General features: G+C 41.3%; 1 protein-coding gene across 4 annotated transcripts in view; it reads left to right on the forward strand.

Annotated features, from left to right (window-relative positions):
• znf516 (zinc finger protein 516) overlaps positions 1-18,021 on the forward strand; it is a 56,837-nt gene that overhangs the window by 4,354 nt on the left and 34,462 nt on the right. Inside the window, exon 1 of one of the 4 annotated variants that reach the window (XM_061716329.1) lies at positions 434-458. The exons of the other annotated variants lie outside the window; for them this stretch is intronic. The gene's annotated coding sequence lies outside the window, so the exon portion shown is untranslated. Of the gene's footprint in view, positions 1-433; positions 459-18,021 lie in introns of those variants that run through there. 4 annotated transcript variants of the gene reach the window in all.

Below are 18,021 nucleotides of genomic sequence, written 5' to 3' on the forward strand. Positions count from 1 at the left end.
TGGAAGCGTCCGTGGATAGCTGTTATTCCTTTTGTTTTCTTTTTTCTTTTGGTGTATTGTGCCTGAGCGTGTCGGTGAGGACTGCAGCTGCTGCTGCAATCCTTACAGACTCAAGTTTGAACCTAGTCATTTCCTTTTAAGAGTGAAGTGAGAGGGCTGATTAAGAAACGGGCAGAAAGCACATGTGCTTCAGTGGAGATAAGGGCTCACTCGGAGGAATGTTTGGCTGATAAGTCCGAAGGCACATTGTTTTTAAAAAAAGAGAAAGAGAAAACCACTGTAATCCCCTGCTGCGTTTAAGGACAGTTAGAGAGCATACGACAACAGGGACTCGTAAAGGAATTTTACAGTTATAGTACAGGTGATGTTATCGCGCCATAAACGTGCTATTAACTTCCTACCCGGCAGCACCGGTCTATAACTGACAATCCTAGGTGTTGAGCGCCGAATCCATGAAGGTAAAGGCACTATAAAAGCTATTAAACATTGAAAAAGACTTTGTTGGGAACATTATTGGATTGCTGGATGGTTCAGGGGCAGGCTTGGGTGCTTATCACATGAGATAGTTATGTAAAGGCATAGTTTGCAGCAGAGAAAGAGGACAGAGAGTGTCACGGGAGCCAAGAAAAGCTCACCTTCATTTTATGTCTAGCCCCAGGAAAACTAACGAAGGAAGAAAGATGGGAATAAAAAAAACTAGGTTTTTGTCTTATCTGCTGCCGTTGGAACTTTGTTACATTCAGGTGTAGCTCACCACATTGCATTAGTCACTGATGTGCAGCGCTTGAGTAAGTGTTCCTCTTTACTGTCTTTCTACTTCTCTTCACGGGCACATGTTGATAATAGGGTTGTGTTCGAAGCCCTTTTAGTAGTGCAGTAATTAGCTGTTACAAAGCCACAGCGCGCGTGGGATCCTCAGCTGTGACTTTTCTCTACTTTATGGCATTTTTTCTTCCCCTCTCTCTCCTCGTCGGGATCTGCTTTCTGTGCCGCTCTGTTTTCCTCCGAGGCTGTCAAAATACACAGCGTTTTCCTTCATCGGGAGGTCACGCAAACACACATTTACAGAAACAGAAAGAAAAGAGATACTGAGAGGGAGGAGGGAGGAGAGAGGGAGGGAGGGAGGAGAGACAGGCGTGTTGTTTTGCAGACAGGATTACATTGTCTCCCTCATGTCAGATTTCAGACATTATGTTTAACATTTCTCCTTCAGCCTGCAGATCTGTCTCTGTGGTTATCGCCCCGCGGTACAAGAAACTTCTCCAAACCGATCATTAAATAGTGAATAGTTAAGACTTCCACCTGCTCTATTCAGCTCATGAATCCAACGTTATAGATTAAGAGATAATATCATTTGGTTGTAAACAGGTTTTTTTTTTTACCAATACGTCTCTCCAAGAAGATAAAAAGCCACAAACAGGATTAACTGGACCTGAAGATTCCAGTTGTGGCAGTTATGTCATGCGAGTGAATACATAGCCTGTGAGGTCACTTGTACTAAATTGAGCCTAAAGAGGAACACGATCAATGTTTAAATGTGGCTTCTCGTTCCCATCAAATGACTAACACGGATGTGACTCGTGCTCATGCTTTTGTGAAGAATTGTTTAAAAACTGTCGGTACGGATAATCAAAATTTCCCTTCGACAATCCCTTGAGAGCTCACACATGACTGGAGTGGAGCTCTGCTTGTATTTGATTGTCTCCCACCAACGTGCGTCTGGAGTAACTGCTGCATACATTTGGCTTTTGTCAACAGGACTGTTTGTCTTTTGTGTGCAGCTTGTGTGCTTCTTCTCCATCCACTTGCTTATCATGATCAAACTTTTAACTCCAACATGGCTACTTATCTCTCCCAAAGGTTTTTTTTCTTTGTTTTTTCCCCCTGCGGAGTTCACCCACCAGCTCACTCTATGTATAGGAGTACCATTTTGCAGTTATTCTTTTTATGTTTTTGTCTTGTGCCTTCAGAGTATGGAAGTGTTTTATGGTGTGGTGAGAAACAATGAGGACAAGGCAGGGCTTTGTGGTGGCAGAAATGCATTTTTAACCCATGTGAATGAATGGCGCCTCACATTCCACAGCAGCAGGCCCTTTACTGAATGGCAGCACCAACTCGGCTGTTTTCATTACTCATTACTGCCTTGTGCTTTTTCCACCATGGACATAGTCATTTACGTTCAACAGCTGAGACAGGGGTGCAGCGCCGTGAGGTCTTTTGAATGTTTTAGTTGTAGTTGGTTCATCTGCATTTTGCGTTAACGTGCTACACTCATGCATAAAACCTTTCCATGGCGTGTAATAGGAAAGGTCTGTTTGTAGGGATGAAGTTTACTAGTATGGTTTTTCTACGCCAATGTAGATTTTTTTTTTAAATCAGGGCGGCCACCTTTTTTGGGGGTAGGAGATATACCAGTTACTAAGTAACAAATGATGCAGAAACTTTCTTAAGTTAATGCTTTTTAAATACACATGACATTTGTTAAGTAAGACAAGGTAGAATAGGGGATTGTCCTCAGATGGGGTTGTGGAGCCTGCCTGTTGTTAACTGGTTAGATATTCTAGAGCAGTTCTTGAACAGTGTTGATTATTATAGCGGCTCAAAGAAACCTTTGGGACTTTTATTTAGCCCAATGACTCCATCTGTAGGTCTGGAGGTTAAAATGTGTTCACGTCTTTGCACTATAGTCAGAACTTGGACTTACGTGATACCCGAGCTGACGACAATCCAGTTGCAAAAATGTAAAGTCCTTTTCATATGTTTGGTAACTGTTTTCCTCTTATTATTAGCAATAGTAATTCATAACAACCCCGTACGCAGCATTTATCTCTTTGAACTAGTTTAACTTGTGTTAAGATGTTTTATAGTGACGTCAAACCCTTCGCAGTTGTCACAAGAGACAAACAAGACCGGAGTCTGAAGTTACTTTGGCTTGATTTTGCTGATAAAAGAGAAAACGCAAGAGCTAGAGGATGCTAGTAACTCAAGTTACCTAATATCCCACCCATCCATTATTTCTACCTGCTTTTTCCAGTTCAGGGTTACGGGGTTTACCAGAGCATATCCCAGCTCTCTTGGGGTGAAAGGCAGGGGCAGACCCTGGGCAGGTCCCCAGTCCATCGCTGGGCCGCATATAGACGTAATCTAATATTTAGATATATTAAAAACGGGATGGGACTTGGTCTTCCTCTAAATAGTTTTTAGTGCTTTGTTGGGAGTAGTATTTATGGCTCTAGACTTTGCTATGTTTGGAGGAGTTTGGAGGACAAAGTTTGCAACCAACCAACTTACGTGGTTTTATGAAGTCAACTCATAACTCCGTTGGGTGCAAAGTGAGGCCAAAAATACTGGATATATCAGAAGAGTACCGGTATTGTTCCTCCGTGTTGTTTGGTTATAAAGGGGGGGTGGGGGATTTTTTTATCACCTGGCTACGCTCAACTGTTATTTTCTCATAGAGAAATGGTCAGTGCCTTACATATCCATATGTCCCAGTGGAGACATCAGGAGGTTGTTTGTTTTCATGGAATACTGTTGAGCATCATCGCGGACCACAGACTCCGTGGGTGGTATCTAACACCTTGCACAATTCACAGCCAGGAGCCATAGTTGGCTAATTTCATTATACATACACACACTTGAGTTGCAAATTGACTCCTTTCAGTTGTTCTCTGACTGTAATTGCTACCCTGGTATGATTGTACTCCCCCACCTCTGTCCCGGCTGCTGGCGTTGTGGAGCGAACAGTAAAGACATCAAGTCACCACACAGATACGCTGTCTTGCCAAGTGAATAAAACAGAAGTTCTGTTCTTTCTTTTAAATCTTCCCAGTTTTGCTTAAGACTGTATCAATCCTTTGTGCATGAAAGCAAATATGTATCTGCTTTCAGGGGCTTAGATAACTTTCTGTGGCATATTGCGGTTGGATTAGGACGAGATGCAGGAAGCAACAAGTGTAGAAAACCTATTTTAACAGCTGTTCTTTTTGTTGTTATGAAACAATTTGAAAACAGGAGAAAAAAAATGAAGAAGTAGATCTCTTTGCTGGTCGTCTAGACAGCCTTATCATTTTAATACGTGGTGTAGTGTCTGTTCTGTGGCGATGGCATTGATTCCCTGCTGCATAGTGGGGGTTTTCACTCTGAAAGGGCAGTCTCTCTGTGTTAGCCTTGAAACACCGAGCTCCTGGATTAAATTATAAATGAGCCCTCCATGGGAAACGTATTGCTTACTGCCTTGGATAATGAGACAGTGCTTACGTTCCCTGGGACTACCGTCGCGCATATTTCCAGATTCCACCTTTTTCTTTCCTCCCTTTCTTTCTTTCTTTCTTTCTTTCTTAATTTGCTTGTTCTTAGACGCTCGGTTTCTTAAAACTTTTGGTAAAGGCTTGGTATTTAATCCCCGTATTTGGGTCACACCTGCACCTTCTGTGCCCATATGGATGGAGTGGGTTCCTGCCAAGCCAAGCGGGGACTGTCCAGGTACTAAACCGCGAAGCCCAATAGCTGTTTAAATTAGAGCCAAAGAAAATGATTGAGTAATCAGAGGATTAGGATCGGAGAGGGGTCAAGCGGTTAGAGTTGGTGGAGGGTAGGGGAGGTGCAGGCGGAGGGTGGTAGTGGGGGGGGGGATTAGGCACATGGCCATATTAGCCTTCACCCATTGTGGAGTAAAGGAACATGGCAGCAGTCTTGCAAAGTTTAAAAAAAAAAACTTTTCTTCAAACGAGCACATGTATGATAAATATCAAGAAATGGTATTTCCAATCTTGTTATTTTTGAGAGAATTCAGACTTTTTCCCCAGAAGTGCGTAGCTGCTTTGGTGGAAAACCCCTCTGAGATTTGAGAACTACAGAGTGAAACGTGTGAAACAAGACTCTTTTTTTTCTTTCTTTCATTTTCATGTGGCTGTGTGTACTTACATGTACATACACAAGTTCTTTTAATTATTTTCCCTTTTGGTTTCACTTCCATCAATCCTCATCAACACATACTGATTATCTGTGTCATCCGGATATCCAAAGTTTTTTCCAAACCGATCTAAAAAAACGCCGTTGCACCATTTCAAATTTGTACAGGAAGTGTCACCAGGGAAAAAAGTTGGAGCTACTTTATTCAATAAAAACTGAAATCTTTGACAAAAATACAGAACTGGATAGCCAGCCCTTCAGTTACAATAATGGACATCTGTCCCCAAATATTTGCAGGCAATACCTGCAGTCACTGTGAGATTGCGCACAAGGATGAACATATCTTCAGAATATTTTAGTGATGAATAAGGCTGATCACCATCTCGAGCAGACCAGATTCCTGTTTTCTTGGAAACTCCTTTTCTTGACCAACAAAAATCTTTGCAATAAATCCAACATTAAGGGGGACACTTAATGGGAAAAACCCAAACAAGAAGCACAGAGGGGTTGAGTGATGTAAAGTACATGACTCCACCCCCTAAAACCAGCTGCTGTGAACTAAGCTATGAAGACATTATGAAATGGGAGCTATTCTACTGTATCTGTCATATTTTGATCTAATTATGTCTGATATTTTATTTAAAGCTCCAGTAAATGTGTCATAGTGCACAATATGTCCCCTAAGGCCTAAAGCTTGGAACTCTGACTAAAATGTTAGTGTTAAGTCACGCTGAATTAATGTCTAATAGGAAAGCAGTGCCAGAGTGAAGTACGATGATATGTTTATACTTGTAAATGTGTGCAGTGTTTGCAGTGTGGTCACGTTTCTAGTTGTACTGGTGAATAATAACTTCACCACCTACAGGGAGCTGGGACCGTCACTTAAATCAGAGGTGGGCCACGCTGAGTGGCTGATAATCTGATAACCAGGGTTAGATATCGAACACATTCATCAGTGCCACCCTGTATTGGCTGTTCAGGGCAGCCTGTGGGGGACTGTAGTGATGCAAACAGCTCAGTGCACAGGTTTCATCAGTTGAACTGAGGATATGCAGGATATGCAGGAGTTTTGCCGAAAACCTACTTTTGGAAGGGCATTTGCTACATTAACAAAGTGCAGTATCCATCGCCATCACTCATGCTGATTTCCTGCACATTATTGACGATCCAATGAAATAAAAACAAACGAGCGTGCTGCGCTGGGCTGAGTGTGCTGGATTCATTAGCGGCGCTTATCTGGTTTGAACTGACATACTGATCATAGTTAATAGATTTCACCCTCCCTCTATGAAGCCACGCTTTGGCATTGTTGCTGTGATTGCTGCGGGATTAAAGAAGAGAAATAAGCTTAGCTGGGAGAAATAGCAGGGAGAAGCACGTGGCTGCGATCGGGGATTGAGAGAGGGGAGAGCTGCAGCGGGAAGGAACAGCACTCTTTGTCCAGCCCAGATGTCACTGTAGTAGACTACCATTATCGATCCACCGCTTTACACACATGCATCCTGCACACACACTCATGCTGTGGTGCTTTAATCAGATGCCTTGAAAATTGGGATTTAAGAAGGGACATATACGGCTTTTCCACCAACTCCTAATTAATGCTAGTGCTGCTGCTGGGCCGGGGCTGGAGCCACTTCCAAACGGGTTCAGAAAAGAACTGGTTTGGTTTTCCACTGGCCAGAGAGCACTGGAGAGCCAGAACCCAACGTCCTTTGTTACATCACAAATGGAGCGCAAAACCTATATATCTCAAAGAATAACCTGTAAAGATATCTAATTCAAAAAACTAAACAAAACCTTTTAAAGGTTTCATGAGGTGGTTTTACAGACATGGTGATAATCCAGTTTAGCCCCAAATTATAATGGAAACACTTTTTCCGCGTTCGCTCTGTAAGCGCTGGATGTGACATAGTTGGTCAATCTGAAGTAATCAAAATCTAATTTCCAGCTGTTTTTGAGGATGTAGTTGTGCTAAATCACTGCTTAATCTTAAGAAACGACAATCGCATTAATATGTGAACGGCTAAAGATGTTTCTGTCCAGTCACACCTTTGCTGTACACTAGCTGTTTTTTGGAATTTTGTTAAGTTAAGAGGTTGTTGAAATATGGCAGTTGCATAGATTTGGTTGGTACAATCGTTGCGGCCCCCACGTTAACGTAGCGCACATCCACACCAGTTTTGACCGAGTCGGTGCTTTCCTCTCAGCCGGCGGTTGAAAAGCAAAGAACTTGTGCTAAATCTGCCGATAGCACCGAACTAATACTGGAAACACATTGGTGGAAAAGCATTGATAAGCATTTATTACAATTTGTATTTTACATAGTTATCCAGGTTTTATTTGACCAACATGGAAAAGATGACACGCTCTGTATTGACTTTGGCACTCAGTATAAACATATTCATACGTTTCCTCAATAATAAACTGGTAACTGCCTGGTAACTGGTTTAAAGCTTGTAAAACCAGCTTTTCTTGGATCTGCATTCTTTCCGCCTCATCCGTCTTCATATCTTACAGACAAAAATGATACACGCACTTTAACTTGTAGGTGTCTGTCTATACGCATGTGTATGTGTGTGCTTGCAGTGCTCAACAGGGAGGGGACGTGGCACCCAAACTTAATCCAAACTCACAGCAGCCCAGAGGGCATTATGGGTGAGTGGGGGTTGGGTGTTCTTTGTCCTGAGCAGAGTAGCTCCTCTTTAGCATCCTGTTACAGTTAATCAACACACTCCAAATGGGATTAGAAAATCTAAAAAGGCTTTTAATAATCTACTTTTTGGGTTCTGTGAATTTTTTTCCTGTTATGTAGAGAAACATCCATCAGTTTTGAATGCCACGCTTAGAAGGAGTGACGCTCATAGGAATTTAAAGATCCCTAACAGGCTTGGTTTGTAGGTGATTTATAGGAAGTAGACGGAGCAGAAGTACGAAGGCAGTGGATATTAAGAGCTTCTGTGGGAAACTGAAACTGAAATAATCAAAAAAGAAGAAGTTATTGGTTTTACCTATATATTTCTTGCTCGTTTTAGTTTTAGTTGATCCAGATAGTTAAGCTCCTCTTTTCCTCTCTCTTGCAAAGACAAGAACACGTTGATGTTAACTTTAAACACAGCAAACTTCCCCACTTTTCCACCTGACTTCACCCGTCCGTTTTAACTGCCCCACATTCGTGGCACCGTCAGAATCTTCTTTTCCTCCCTAAAAATGTATTTTTTCTTAATTGTGCCGAATCAGACAGAGCGGAGGGGAGTGCATGTAGTTAGTTCTGACTGAAGGCCAGCGATGTTGCACGTCTGACTAACTAAGGGAAACAAGCTGGAAATGTCTCCGGGCTACTGCAGCTAATCATTCAGCCCACAGAGGAACTGATCGTTAGCCGCTGATGTCAGCCTAACCTTGCCACTGTGCGTTTCAGTGAGTTGTGTGTGAGGATCGGGGAGATGGGGATAGATACGGATGAAAATCTGGACCATATGCTGTCAAGAAATTCCTGCTGTTCATTACAGAAGAGAAATCTAATGTATGACTTATCTGCTGAATTAAAGGAATATGGCTACTTACATTACGTACCGCTAAAGTATAGCGCTGCTTTTTTTTTTTTAATGAGCCAGACTGTTATAAACTTATGTCCAACGAAGAGCAGTTTCAGCCTGGACAAAAGTATGGAGGGCAGTTTCTCCTTTTACTGCAGACGTTTTGACTGACTCAAAGTGAATCAAAGGAATGAACAATAGGAACGACTGACACATTTAACCACGGCTAAATGAAAATAGAAAACTCTAATGTGAGCCTCACTTGATCTGATGAATGTGCATGTTGAAGGAGACTGTTCCTTCAAAAGTTGACATGCTATTATAGAAATAACTATCATCCTTTGGTAAAAATACCAAAGAGAATTAATAGAATAGCACCATTTTCATCCATGTATTTCTACCTCTGTTCATAGCAGCTGGTTTAAGGGGGTGTAGTCAGCATCTCAACTCCAATAGGTGTGGCATCATTGCTAGGAATGGCCCCATGATGAGCGCTTTTTAGGTACATCAGTTCATCCACCCATCCATCCATTTTCTATACCCTTTTTATCCTTTCCAGGCTCACGGGGGTCTGCTGGAGCCTATCCCAGCTCTTTGCAGGCGGGAGGCAGGGGTTACACCCTGGACAGGTCGCTGGTCTATTACAGGGCCTGAGAAATGTTGGTGTTGACTCAATGCTGATTGGAAATGCTGTTGGTCAGAAATGACAATGTTTAGCCCTCTCAATATTCTCCTCAAGTTTGAATCTTGTAGTGTCATTCATCGCCACCACTGCCATTTCTGTAAACACAGTAAACAGAAATGCAGCCAGCATCTCAGCTCAGGTATAGTTTATAAGTTTCCATTGGTGATAGTCCACGGTAGGTTTACAGATTCTCAGCCTGTTGGTGTGTATCTCACCCAGAGCAGCCCCATAGTAACATATTTGAGGAACTTGTGTAGGGCAGACAAGTCCCCCATGTAGGTCAGGTGTTTTGGTGTGGCCCCAGAGACCTGTTGGGTGGGAGTTGAAATGGTAGGACTATTTGGCTGTGCTGTGGACAGGAGATGGTGCTGTGTATGCAAATCAAGAAAAAACAAAAACTCAGCAACCATCTCAGTTCCTTTCATACTGATCTCATCAATCTATTCACGTCCTATTCTCCTTTTTTTCATTGGCCACTGAACAGTGATAATGGTGCACTACCAGCACTGAGAAGTATAGAGCGTTAGTTAGTCAGTGGATCCTACCGAGGTCAGCACCTTAATGGAGAGACAGCGGATGAGAGAGGGTTTTTTGTTGCACCTCCATCCATGTTACAGCTTTTCACCCCCTACTTCCACGGTTCAGCAAGTGCAGTAGATTGTAAAACTAGTTGTATATAAAGACGCTTGACCTGGATGACTGTCCTCTGATCTTGGTCTGTGATGTCACCACCTCCTGTACGTCTGAATAGCTCACTAAATAACAGAGTGACAGGGTTGGGGTTTCTTTTTTTAAATAGTTTTTTAGTCGATTACCACTTCAGACAATTTAGCATATGGTTTCAAGTGCAAGGGAGGCACAACTCATTTGTGACCGACCATCGTCAGAGGCTATACATTTGTCTTTCATCTTTAGTGGGGGGAATGATTGGACTCTGAGGAAATCGTAACAGGAGGCTTTGGCAGGGTCGAGCAGGCTGCAGGGTCACCGAGGACAGAGGTGAGGAGGAGGAGGAGGATGGCGGCCCGGGGGCTACTGAGTTTGCACAAAATAAACATGTGCATCAGAGATGGATTTCATCAGCAACTTGTATGGTTTGCAGACCTCGTCCATCATTTATTGTGAGAGATTCCTTCAATGTACTTTAGGTACAAAGGAAGTCATTTCTTTTGATTTTTATTGTCTTACGATCCATTTTTTCATAGCCACACGGTCACAGTCTACAGAGCGATATAAGCATGGTACTGTTTCAATTGAGAAGCTCGCTGTAGCCCTTCCTTCTTCACCCAAATTGCTTTCCCGTTACTGAAGGGAAAGTGCAGACATTTTACACATCAAAGATTTTGGGGAGTACGTGCAACAGTAGTCGTCTCAAGCCTTTTGTGCCTCCAGAGGGAGGCAGCACTTGAGTCAGCATCACTTTGGAGTAAGGACTACAAATTTGACCATTTAGTTTTGAGACCAGTTTAAAGGAAGTGAGCCTTCCAGACTTGTGTAGATTATTGTGCCCGAGGCGAGTGGCTGATGGTTGTAATAGCTCGCTACAATGATCACACGCAGCCTTTCTTTGTCTGAACTGTTTGGTTTAAAGTTACGTTGTAGGTAAGATTTGATGAGAAGGGAGCATCTGTGGAATAAAAGAAAAAGACAAAGCCTCTCTGCATTGATTTAGATTTTTATTTTTAGACTCTTCAAGGATCTCAGTTAATACTTGGTAGTTTAAACATTCATCCAGCCTGTTAAAGCAGAAATGGCCAGATTTACACTTCATCTGGATCGTTGTTTTTCCTGGGCAGCTGTCTGCTGCTCGCCTCAGTTCCCAGCTGCCTCTCACTCCGTCTGTTGCTCGGGGGGACTTGCAGTCAACAACACAGGGAAGAAGAGACCAAAGATAGGCAGCTTTGTAACCCCCCCCTCCACCGCCTCGACACTCTGCAGCACTTGCAGCAGCAGCACTCTTGATGTTTTCTGAAGAATCCCCTTGTCAGAATCCACACCACAACTCCCTCCCTTCAGCTATCCTCCTGGCCTCCGTGCCGTGCTCCTACGTTGCATCCAGATGAGGATTGTTTAGGGCAGGAAGGTAGGGCCCCCCTGGTACTGCCCAACTCTTCCCTCCACAGACCCAAAGAGACCATACCAGGTAAACAGATCAAAGAGCAAGAGCTTTCCCAGTGTTCTGAGTGCTGTACAAACAAGTTAAACCTGCAGAGTAAATATCCCACCTTCATTTTATCTCAATATTTCAGCCTTCTGCTCAGTATCTCATCATTTCTTCAGTTGTCCTCTCAGAGACAAAGATCTGCCATCATAGGGACTGCCTCAGTGTTTCCCCTTCAAGCTAAAGCCTCATGTCGAAGATAAAAATCTGTCGCTCCTAAGTGCGACTGGCTGTGATCATCTAATCCCTCGCTGCACAACTCTATCTAAAGAGCATAGCCGCTAATCCCACCAGATTATACCTGACCAACTCCACAAAAGCACCCAATTAATAGCCTTAAACATGGGTGTAAAACCAGTCTTTCCAAAATCGATAAATAAATAAATAAATCATGATATAATACCCTGAAAACTATGATGAATGCAGGGAAAATTCACAGTTGGGGCTCTGGGTCTACGTTCAGAGCTGGCAAACTGAAAACTATCTCAGCCACATTGCTTTGCAAGTAAAAGGTCCAACGTTGCGCTACTTCAAACCTCAGCCTGAGACGTATATTACCCAATGAGCTGCATATATTGTGATTATGCGAAAGCGATTATTTAAGGTGTTAGCAGACTGTTGTACATAATCTAAGATGACTCCTCGTAAAATGCATATTGATTTTGACAACGTGGTTTGAGTCCCAGAAGCAGTTGGAAAGCTTAGATTTAAGTACCTGGCCAGCAGGCTCTTCAGGCACCGTTGTGCCAAATAGATCTGTGAGATATCCCTGTATGTGTTAGGATTCCAGAGAGCTGGTCCTTCCAGCAGCAAGCAGCACACCGGTCCATGCCAAACACAGTGTTTTTAAAAACTGCCAATTTTCATGTTTGTTTGTTTTTTGTGTGTTTTTTTTTATAAAGGAATCAAACAGGGAGGAAGGAAAAGCTTCAAATTGTCCTGTTTTAAAAAAAAATGCTGCCTCTAAATTTCCAAATACCTCATTAGAAACAGTTCAGTGCATCATGTATTGATTAGCATTGCAATGAATGTGCAATCAATAAAGTTGCATGATAATAACAATATCACTGTCATGATAATGAATATTTGCAGCCTGTTTTTTTTCTCTTTCTTTTAACAAATCAATCTCTTGTGTTTAAATGATGGCACAATTGCAGCTCTTTATTACTGCTGTTTATGCAGTACAGACAGTAGATCTTCTGACGCTTCTACGAGACTTTGTGTATATTTCAAAAAACGATTACTGCAGCCATCTGTCTGTCCTTTTCTATCCTCAGTTGTAAAGTTACTGCTCTGTATGATTTGCTTATCTTAGAGTCATACAAATACATGCAAGTCAACCAGTAGATATTTTCTCTGGCTTCATGCGTGTGTGTGTCATTAGAAGCGCACTGCCTCCATTGCCTTCAGTGTTTGCTTGGATTCTTCGTGTTGTGCAAAGCTGTCCACCGGTGCGTTGTGGAGAGAACGACTGCATGTAATCCCCAGTCTTTTGTCGCTCATCTCTCATGTACTGTAACAGGCCTGCTGGCTTTTCGCGGCGGCTGATGCAGGTAAACTCCCGGTGGATGCGCCTGACCTCTCCAGGGAGGGCTGTGCAAACATGACTGCTTGATGCAACATTTGCTCTTCTTCATGTTGCCCTCAGTTGTTCCTCAGAATTAGCAGTTCAGCACTAAACAGAGTTCAGAGCAGAGCCGTGACAAACCAGCCCCTCCTCTTCTTTTCCACTGGCGTTTGTTTTTAATCTCAAAACACTGTGATACTTGTCCACGGAAAGTAAGACAAGACGAATAGATTACTACTAGTATGCTACTACTTCATTTGAAAGGTTCATTTCAGTTTCTCATAGCCTGGCCTGGTTTGTATAAACATATCATTTAGACAAGTCTTTATGCAGCTATAGCTATGCCATATATACAAACTACATTCAAATACAGTAACATATCTCTCTGCTGATACGTCTAATCATTGTGGAGTATCTAAGTCTAAACCGCCAAACAGCGTTTTTAAAATACAGCTCGATTTTCCTTTCTTTTAACCATTATTAAATATCTTTCTAACAGTGAGTAATGTAATAGTTTTCTGTTGTTTACCTTTATTTGACAGCTGATGTTGAGCCAATAAACCCCGAGCCAATAATCACAGGTAATGTTTTGGTTGTATGGCTCATAGCAAAATTTGACTGGACCTATAAATGAGTATGTTTTTTCATGGATACAATAAATGGCTTTTAAGGGCTCAATCAAAATAAGAGAAGCAAGACTCAACATGAATCTACAAGCGTGTTGTTGCTGGATAAACACTCCGTAATTAGGTTGGTTCAATCGTGTTGGTTTAAACTAAATGTGATAACTGCATTCACCAGCTCCAGCTAGTATTTAGCATCTAACATTTTGTAATTAGAAAGAGGTCTGTCTAGAAGCGTGAGAGGACTTCAGTTAGATTTGTTCAATTATTTATATTCCTAATGGTAAACTCAGTGCCGGCGTAATCATGTAAAGCTTGTAAAGAACAGCCGTGTAGTTACCTCAAGAAGTAGCAATCATGCTAACCGCAGTAATATGTGCTTAGTTCCAAAAAAGAAGCAAAATCTGACCTTTTTTTCTAGTAATGTTTTACTTCTTTGTCAAGACTTACTATAAACCATTTGCATGTTCTGTGAATAAACAGACACATTTAAAAAGTCCAGCTCAAAGAAGTATGGTATCACTGTTTAGTCTGGGCCAAACACCACAGCCACCATGGGGCTCCGGATCGTAGTGAATTGCTACGAATATTTAAAGCTTTGTGAGAGTGAGCAAGTCATTAATATGCAATAATTGCGCAACATGGAGTGCAACTTGGATACTAGATAATAAAAATGAAATCCTTTCAAGGAATAACTGGAGTGGGGGAGAAGTTTAAAATGTGCCAACTCATCGTCCCTGAGTTTAAAGTGTGCTACACAGCTGAGGTCTCTGGCATGTTGTCAAGCTTAAGAAACAAGATGAACTGAGGCATTAGTGCATCTCCACTGACAGTGAGTTAAAGCACTAAGTGTTGCGGCTGGCTGTTTGCTGAAAGAGAGAGAAAAACCTGGACGAACCTAATGAATGAATATCTGGATGTCTATTTGGATGAGAATTCAGGTCCAACCCTTAACACAAAACGGACAAAAGCTGTTTCCCTTACCAACAGGCTTCTGAACAAATAGAGTGTAAGGCATTTTCAATTTCTAAGAACAAAACAAACCTGGAACACATCCAATTGTGCATCTGGACAGGTTGAAGAAAGCTACTTTGTGTACATATCTGTTTAGAGTCTAAATTATGTTTCAACCTTTTTTTAAAAAAAAAGGAAAAACAAACTTAAAATATAAAAAGGAAAAAAAAATAAAATAAAAACCTAAAAACAGAATGTCAAAAAGCAAACATACTTGTCTTTAGCAAAGCATGTCAGGAGGCAACATGTTTCAAAGTCTCATAGCAGCAAGAGTACGATCACCACACTGTTTGTATCTTAACCTGGGATATCTAAAATTGGTTGGACTACTACGATTACCTGTTCCTGACATGATGTTTCCAAATATCACCCAGATTAACTGGGGCCTGACCATCAATGAAAAACAAATATTAAAATCAATTCAATAATGAACCAGGTGCCAATGGAGAGCACAATAAATGGAAGTAATGTGGGCATTCCTGTGGGCATTTGCTAAAAAGTGAATGTTTGATGGAAGACCGATTGATCCTAACATAAAGGTCATTACAGTAATCCACTGATGAGCTAATAAAGGCAAGAAAATGCTTCTTCAGATCGCACCTGTTAAGGAAAGGTTTGACTTTTGCGAGAACATGAATCTGGAAAAACACTATTGATCAGCTATTTAGCCGTCTGCCAAAAATGACTCCCAAAGATTTTACAGCCAGTTTGAAGTACAGTAGGAAGCCAGGGCACCATTTAAGAGATTAACATTTGAGACGGAAGCCATAAAGATGATACAATCTCTTTTATTCTTGTTCAAATGAAAACCATTTTGTGACAACTATGGCTTGATGTCATTAATTCAAACAAATATTTACACTGTTATTTGCATTTATAGGGTTGCAAGTAATTTTCATAACAATTAAAATATTTTTGGAGTTAGGCTTTGGGGTTTTCCCCAAAGGTAACAGATATAAAGAAAAGAAGAATGTGCTGAGAATTGAACCTTGTGGTACCCCACGGGACAGGTAATAAAGAGAAGTAACTATTCATTACAGGGAAGGTCTTATTTTTAAATAAGAAATGAACCACTTAAATGCCAAGCAGGCATGTTTTGAATAAGAAAGGAGAACTGCATGATGCACTGGGTCCAAAGCCACCGCAAGATCAAGAAGTACCAATGGAGATGGGTTTTCCGGCATCTACCGATAAATCAGTACTGTTAGCATGCTATGTAGTAGTGCTATGTTGATGTCCAAAACCAGACTGAAAATGTTCTTTGACAGAGTTTTCATGTAAAAGGGATTGTAGCTGTATAAAAACAACCTTTTAAAGTCCCTTAGAAAGGTCAGATGAGTACATAAGTCTGAAATTAGATAACACACAGGAGTCAAGGGGGGATTTCTTAAGAAGGAACCTGAACAAAGCAGACTGAAACAGGGTTTAACAAAAATAAGCAAACTTGACCCCAAGGAGTTAAAGACCTTCTTAAACGTCTTGGCAGGAACAATGTCCAGGGGATTCGTGTGTTGCACCACCTCAGTGATGAACAATAAGTGTCACAAGAGCCAATGAATCCTACAATGTTTCTAAGCTTGGATCACAACGCTTTCTTCATAACATAAATTTAAATGTTGAAACTGCACCCTCATCCCTCTGCCGGGACTGTTGACTTTACACTTACATTGCTGAAAGCCCGATGCTTGTGCTAGTGAGGGTAATGTGTGCTACAAGACGACAATGTGGAGAACCGGCTGCTGTCTAAACACAACTTCTGGTGCACATCAGGTCATGTTTGGTAAGCTTTATTGCAAAGAGGCGGGTTAAGGAATGTTGCTTGTTTACCAACAGGATGCTGTGATCTGGTTTTCTTAAGCCCACCTGCAGGAGTTTGGAGAGCAAGCTGAAGCGATGGCTTCTGCAGCTCTGCAGCATTCATATTCATTCATCACAAAATCTGCTCACGCACGAGTCATTCAACTAACCTTTACCTACTTTGAGCTGGTTGTAAGTCATCTATGTAGGAGTTGTCTATTTTCACTTTTTGTCATATTTTGCAAGGAAACTTGCCACACACCACAGCTCATGACTGTTAGCTGCAGCTTACTCACCTCAAGGAAGCTTTTCCAGTGAACTGATGTTTTCCACCACCATAAACACCATAATTAGCTTGTTTTTGCTCTTTATAACACGTTAGATTTAAACACAGAGCTCATTACTGCTAATGTTTTTATGTGGAGACTTCAAATCCAAACGTCCATTGAGACGGATGAAATAATACCGCTTTTTTTAATCAGACAGTAGCGATCAATTTTCCAAATTGTTAAAAGAGTTACAGTACTCCTGCAAGATGTATATTTAATCCAGCATGTGCCTGACGGCCTGCATTTCTCTCTTTTTCCTGCGCTCTGTCTGCCTCAATCTCCCACATCTCCTTTTCTTTTCTCCCTCTCAGTCAGATCTTATTATCCCAATCCATCTCCTGCCAACTTTACATCACTATATACCACTTATCTTCCCCCTGCCGCCCTCCCTCTCATTATTTGCTCAGCCTTTTCCACTCTCCTTGACATGCATCTGTTCCCCCTCCTCTTCTGATGCCGCCTTGTTTGGCTCAGTATTGGTTTAAGTTTTTTTCTTTTTTCCTTTTTTTTTTCCTTTTCCCACTGGCCTGGTTAACAAGCCGGCATGATTTCATCAATGTGAATCAGTCAGGCTGATAAGACTTGACCCAGATGGGATCTCCAGCTCTTTTCATACAGCCATCCATCACGACCACCTAGCCACATAAGCTCTCGCTCACGGTCTTGCCTGACAGTCTGTCCATGGAAGAAACGAGTCATGTAGCTACTGTGCAACTCCTGCTTCTTCTTTTATGATTTTTTTTTTTTTTAATTAAAATTGGGACAGATGTTTGTACTGGATCCTCATGTAGGAACTAAAAATGAATGCTCATGAATTTGTTTTCACCAGGGAAAATTTCCATCAGTATCATATTAACTTCCCCCCTATGGTGAGTCAGTAGACAGAGAAGGTCTATATATATATATATATATATATATATATATATATATATATATATATATATATATATATATATATATATAAAATATAGTACAGAACAAAAGTTTGGACACACATCCCCCTTTGTTTGAATGAGAAAGTGTGTCCAAACTTTTGGTCTGTACTGTATATAAGTAATATATATTGTTGCCGTTCTCATGTTGTGCACACGAAACAATATTCAGAAGCACCTAAAGTATTTACAATGATTAATTAACATCACATCAAGTTTTCGGTGAACATGATTTAACAATTTCAAATATTATGCCATCATCTTTATTAATAACACATCGACTTATATAATCCACTGACAATCACTCAATCAAATAAACAAGCAACTGAACATATCTGAAACGACCCACAATTGGTTTATTGTGTTAAAAGAGCCCAAAAAAAAGAGCTTTGATTGAATTTTGAAGGGAGTCAAGGTTATTAATTAGCTGATTGAATTCACAGACACTGCAGAACTGTTTGTG

The sequence above is a fragment of the Cololabis saira genome, chromosome 3 (assembly GCF_033807715.1).
Source record: "Cololabis saira isolate AMF1-May2022 chromosome 3, fColSai1.1, whole genome shotgun sequence".
Lineage (NCBI taxonomy): Eukaryota > Metazoa > Chordata > Actinopteri > Beloniformes > Belonidae > Cololabis > Cololabis saira.